We start from the raw sequence: 6,801 nt of genomic DNA, 5'->3' as shown, positions 1-6,801 counted from the left end.
ATGGACGCGAGTTCCCAGAATCGTTCTATATAAAATATCGGCTCATCTCGCGCCATCTCGCCCCACATGACAAACAAAAAAGCCGCGTCTCGCGACAAGCATAATAAGGATTACAAAATTATTTTGCGCGCTACAATCATAGTATAAAGACCGCACTCTGGCGGCTGTTGAAGAACAACACATAAATGTTTTAATGGTTCGGATATCCACATATGGAATGGATATATACGTATCCATATTTTAATATATCCATTATATCCACATCGGAAACATTAGGAGCATATTTCAGAAATACCATAAATATCATGCGACAGCGGCCCGAGACCCCCTGGAGTGTTTCCCAATCGAGAAATCCGAGTAGGCGTGAAGCCTGATTTGCAAACAGTGCTTTAAATCCTAGATTTCGCAGGCGCCATCTGTCTTAGCAGTAACTAATCAGGTCTCACTGGAGTTCAGGAGGCGGCCGCATGGAGGCGTCGAACTATTTTTCCGGCACGTTTCCCACCACTCCGTTAAACTGTCACATTAGTGTTATGCAAAAGCTTTAGGCCCAAGGAACTTGCTCAGCTCTTGTTTAAAATAACCAATCCTTATAAGTCACCATTAGAGCTGCACCAGTTAACTTAATGCAGAAATGAATTTAACAGCTACTTTTCACCTCATGTTGACGTTCATGGTTCCGCCCACCAAGGCAGAAGATGGCTCTCATAAAGTGTATGTGAGGATTTGACGAAATATACACGTGTTCTTGTAGTGATTGTGATATTTCAAAAATAATATCAGGTTAAGAAGTGACTGCCAATAACATTTTATTCTTCTGCCTCTAATAACATCATTACGAAGGTACAAGATTGTTAGCGTGGGAAAGCTCCTATTCCGGCGCCAAGAGTTGCCACTAATGCGTAATTTTGTAACGGTGATGCCAACTGGCGTATCCATCGCTTATGAACAATTGTTTCAATCGAGTTGATGGACCCAGGCTTTGCTACTTGTCCAAAAGTAGCCTTATATTGCACTGATTAGGGCTTGAACATTTTTTTTTTCAGTTTGCATACCCCACTCGTGAACTGCCACCTATGTTGCTAAGACGCAATGTGCTGTAGTAAATGTTAATAACGCATTTCAAGATACTACGAGAAATGCATCAGGTATTGAAGGTGATAAACGATCACTACGCGCTCTGCAGGCTGGCCTTTTTGAAAGACTGCTCCGGCTGTATTGCCCGATGAAACTTACGTCTTTAAGAATTTAACACTTCTGTAGTCTACAAGTCTGAGCGCAAGCATTTCGACTCAGACTGCTTATATCGAACCCCGTCCACGATACTTCGAAGGATGACGACGACGACGATTTCTTGGCATAGGTAAGCGCCATACATTTCGCACAAGAGCAGCGCTTCGATCCTGACTCCCCGAGAGGCCAAATGTCATAGATTACCTACAAGGCAAAACCGCTTCCGCTCCGACAATCTTCAAGAGTCAATACACGTTATACATCAGCATCCTTTCAAATAACTTCTCATCCGGTAGGATCCCTGATTTCCTGTTCCTGAAAACCTGAGAGAAGAAATTCTACTAGCATCCCACGATGAACCTAGAGCAGGGCATCTCGGATTTGCACGCACATTGCACCGAATTCGAGAGCTACTATTGACCGCGATTAACCTTTGACGTTGCACGTGACGTGAACATGTACCGTGAAGGTCAGCGATGCAAGACGTCCCTGATCAGACCAGCTGGATTACTGGACTCCGTACCATCCCCGACAATGTCCTTTCAACAAATCGTAATAAATCCCCTAGTCACTTTCTAGAAGTTTATTATTTTGACAACCGATTGCATAACCCTCTCTGCCGAAGCAAACGCCTCGCCTAATGGTACCACAGCAGAAGTCGGCAGGTTCTTTGCCAAACGCATTCTCCTGCGACACAGCGCTGCGAAGTGCTCATCATAGGTAAGGGAACAGAATTTACGGTGGAGCTCAGGCTAGGTATATTGACCTATAGTAGTAAAAGTCACCAGTGTACAACAGTGTACCAACTCCAAACCAATGGGCCTACCAATGATTGTGGCCGTGATTCCTATGTGCGGTGACGACAAACACAAGACCTCAGACGCCATCCCGCCCTACATAATCATCGCGTATAACGCGCCGGTCCAAGGGACATCCAGAGCAGCCCCATTCAAGCTTTTGTACGGTCCAGGACAAAGCTCGAAGGAATGCTGCTACACAACGCAGAAGAAAACTTCGACTTCTCGGCTACCTACAGCGGGCAGTGGATGCCCGACGACTCACCCGGCTGCGCATTCAAGCCCAGCAGCGCACCGACGCCCGACGATACAACTTGTGCCATCGCGACAGAGCGTACAAGCTAGGTGGCCAGGTGAGGGGTTGGACACCGATTTGCCACCGTGGACTCACGTGAAAACCTTTTAAACCGATACTTGGCCCGTACAAGGTCCTTCGCAGAATCAGGGAATCGGACTTACGGGTTCATTATTGAAGACGTGAAAGCATCCAAGTGGCACCGCACGCACCAAGAATTGTGCAGGTTTTGCACGCCTTAAGCTCTATTATGCGTGCTAAGGCTCTAGAATAAATTTCTAATGTTTTTGTTCAACTTTATTTTGGAAGCATCGAGGTGTTGCCAGTTTAGGAGGGGAGTAATACCGCGAACATTTTAAATGTGGTGCTTTTCAACAGCTGTCGGCTTGTCACTTTAGTGGCGGCGCACCGAACAATTTTGTCCTCTTTATTAATGCTCGTTATCGCGAAACTCGCATAATCACTTTCCTAGTAGCGCGAGATGTGCGGAGATTAGTCTGGAATGATCGCAGGCAAGCATGAATGTTTCCTTATTGTTACGTACCTTTCAAGTATTCGTTGGCTCGCTCGTCTTGATATTTCAGCACCGATTTTAAAATCTGCCCTCCAGAGTGCAAAGGTGATTCGTACTTCGACGACAAAGGAGCAAGATTACTGCCTTCGACGTCACCGTGCTGCCTTACTCTTTCGCGGACGAAAGTCAGCACAATAAACAGTTTCTTTCAGTGCAACTCTGGTCTCTTCGTTCCTCGCCTACGGCATTGTCACTACCACGTGACATCTGCCACGGAAATACTGGTTTTTGGGCAGGAATATGCCTCATACCGCGGTCACAGTTTATTGCATGTAGGTTCGGTTCACACCATAGCTGCAAAACCCTTCAAGAGAGGTGAAAACTGGCCACGCAAGTAAATAGGACATGCGGTCGTAAGGGCATTTACTTTAGTTAGGCGCCTCAAAGGACAATTTAGTCAGTCTCAGCGCTGAGTGCATTCAAATGAAAAGTCGCGGCACTTGCTGCTTTATAGCACGTAAACATTACCCACTTTAAAAATACAGATATATTTCATGCGTGTCTACCAGCGATGAGATAACTTCAACTAACATATGCCAGTCTTGCTGTGCAATGCTGGTGTAATCAGTCCAAGAAGCGCTGTAGTCGTGCCAGATCAGCAGCAAAGATCGGCACACGTGATCTTGGCATATAAGAAAAAATACGGTGCTGATATTGGAACAGTTTCAGCTGAAGCGACTTGCTTTTGCCCCAATAGCTGTTCTAATGACATCCTCTGATTAAGCAGTTCCTCTCACGAGGCCGTCATCTAAATTGTGCTTCTATCGTTTTGGCCCGGGATACTTGTGAAAATTGTCAACAAAGCTAATATTCGGCACTCTAATATAGGTCAAGAGACAGCAATTCTGTAGAAACACCTCGGGCACACCGGTGCTAAACCGCGTTTAAAAACAACAAACTTTTTTGAACGGACACTATAGCATGAGGACAATACTTTCGAAAACCGAGAAAACAGCTGTAATATTTAAAGTATATAATGGTTGGAACCGTTTTGGGCGGAAAAGGTCGTATATGTCATATCTTCCTGCTGGTATGTAAGTTGCCCTCCAAAATGGGCCTTCGGTTATGCTGCATATAATTACTCAAAAATTAATATCCCAGAACTCTGATTTATACTACCGATCTCGGTTATAAAGTGGAATGATTTTGATTCTCTCTATACTCAAAATTTTTTTCTAATTTATCTACTTATTCTAGCTTAATTATGCCCCAATTCTGATTCCTCCTGCTTTCCATAGCGAAATTATAAACTCCAGCCTTTACCGGTAGTACGTGAATAACTGCAAACCAGTGGCGCCCTAGACTATGAATTTTGAGACAGACCTTTTTGGGAGGCTTCAAGTTGTCGTCCTTCTTCGTTTTCACATACAACCTTTTCGACACAAACAGGCACGTTATATGAGCTACTTCTGCAGTAATATTTAGAATCTCCGGTTTCTTCCTCTCTTTTTGAAAGTTCCCTAATAATCGTCATTATGAACTCAGTGTTCTCTTTGTGCAATTCAAGTCAAGCCCCTGTAATAGCTCCATTGCATCTCGCCCATGCTACAATCGTTCGATAGCAGCAACTAGTTAGGATAACCAAAAGACGTACATCAAAATGAAAGCACAAAGCCTATGACTCCTGAAAGGAGCAAAGCTCGCACATACCCCTTATAGTGTTCCTACTGAAAAATCCTATATAAAATTTGTAGAGGAAATCGTATACAGGTTTACTGTACAGGATCTGGGATACAGGATTGGGGCTATTTCAGCAAATTCCTGTACTGCCCTGGAAAGTCCGGAATGAAACCGCGCGGAGCTCTGATACCGGAATGGCCTGTACGGTCGATGGCCCTCGTTTCCGGAAAGAAACGCGTCGCCAGGGTGGAAAAAGCATGCAACATATAAAATGAAACGACTACATTTAAATTAATAAACAATTTTACTACCGAATGTGGAATCGAACCTCGGTCGTTAAGGTCTTCAGACGGGCAACGTAACCACTACTCTACGGCTTTTTTTTTTCTTTATTTCCGAGGTATACATGAACAACAAATTGTCACACTTAATAAAACACTTCAGCTGCCCTTGAGCTGACGCGTTTGAGGTTAAAATTTCTTCAATTTTACCTGGTCATCCAGAACTTCTGCCCACCGTGCTGGGTCAGGGAGCGCGCAGATACATTCCCGTAGATAAACAGTACTTTCAACAAAATTTTCACGTACACTGCGAATGTTAATATCTTCATGCCTTACTTGCATTCGTGTTCTCTACAAGATGTGGAGGCCCAGAAGCATTATTAAATCATAGGGTACGTCTTCGTTCTCCACCGGTAAAAACCAAATGCCATAAGAGTCTAGTGGCAGCTCTTTTTTAATTGTTCTTTGTAGCACGTCCCAATGAAATACTGCATCCCAGCAGTCTAAGAATATGTGTTCGATTGTCTCTGGCTTCTTGCAAAGCTGGCAGTTTTTCGTCCAAGGGACATAGATTTCTTTTTCGTGAAGCCAGGTTTTGACGGCTAGAGTGTTCGAGTGCAACTTAAAAAAGAACGTTTTGGCAGCCGGTCGAACTGGCATCCTCTTCACTCGTTTTAAAATATCCTGCCCTGGGCCTCCACGGTAGGGCTCTCGATACAAAGGTGCCGGGAGCATTATTTCCACTAGGTCCTTATACAGCTTTTTTTTGCCAACACTGTACAAATATTCACGGGAAAAACGCACTTCTAACAACTTGTAAGAGAGAACTACCTCGCGTAAATATCCTGTGACAGCACCACGCATGTTTTCACTTAAAGAGACAACAAATCCGGGTAACAGCCTTTGCAGCCGCACTTGCATGACTGTTCTTAAAAAAGGTGTCATTTTGGTCGCGAAGAAAAAAAAAGCGCGATACCACTTGGCGCAGAAACAAATGAATCAAACGGACTCCTCCGCTTTTTAGAGAAAAAAATAAATTCGTTCGCCTCGTCTTTTCCCAGGTCGAAGTCCAAAGAAAAACCGCAAACACACGATGAATTTTTTTAATGGCATTTCGTGACGCACATAGAACATTCATTACATACCATATCTTTGAAATCAAAAAAACATTGCAGATGAACGCGCGTGAAAAGATTGACAGTTGCCTTCCCTGCCATGCTTCCGCTTTCTCTCGCACTCTGTTTCTTCCTTCCAATGTAAGCTAGGATCGCGATAACATTGTAGGGGCACACCCAGATACTGCATTGGCACGGAAGACCATTGCAATCGGGAGAAAGAAGCCGGTTCAGCATCCCATAAGCCGTGCCAAAATCCGGAGCTTTTTTCCCAGTTAACCCGACATCCAGTCTGGTCACAAAACTTTTCAACAACGTTAACCAATTCACAAATGCTCTCTCTGTTTTCACAAAATACTGCAATGTCGTCCGCGTATGCAAGTAGCTTCACATGCCCCGATTGAAGCTTGAAACCCGAGATGCATTCGTTATTGAGAATGGCCAAGCATAATGGCTCGAGATAGGCTGCAAAAAGCAGAGGAGAGAGTGGGCATCCTTGCCTCACCGAAGAACGCACTGCGAGACTGTCAGTGAGATCGCCATTCACTATAATACGCGTCGAGCAATTTGCGTACGCCATTGTCACTCCCTCCACGATTACCGAGCCCAGGTTACAATGCTCTATAACGGAGAAAAGGATGTCGTGTGATACGCGATCGAACGCTTTTTCCAAATCCAGCTGAATCATGGCAACCTGACTTCCAAGCGTGTCTACACATTCCAATACGGTTCGTGCCACATGTATATTTGTGGCGATGCTGCGACCTCTTATGCCGCACGTTTGGTGCGGTCCGACTAATTTGGCTATTGCACTCTGCAATCTCTTCGCTAAAACCTTCATGAAGGTTTTGTAATCAACATTTGTCAGGCTTATTGGCCTATAGGA

The sequence above is a fragment of the Amblyomma maculatum genome, chromosome 10 (genome assembly GCF_055883805.1).
Source record: "Amblyomma maculatum isolate TAMU_Amacu chromosome 10, ASM5588380v1, whole genome shotgun sequence".
NCBI lineage: Eukaryota > Metazoa > Arthropoda > Arachnida > Ixodida > Ixodidae > Amblyomma > Amblyomma maculatum.
The sequence above is the reverse complement of the archived record's forward strand: the minus strand, read 5'-3'. Positions refer to the sequence as shown.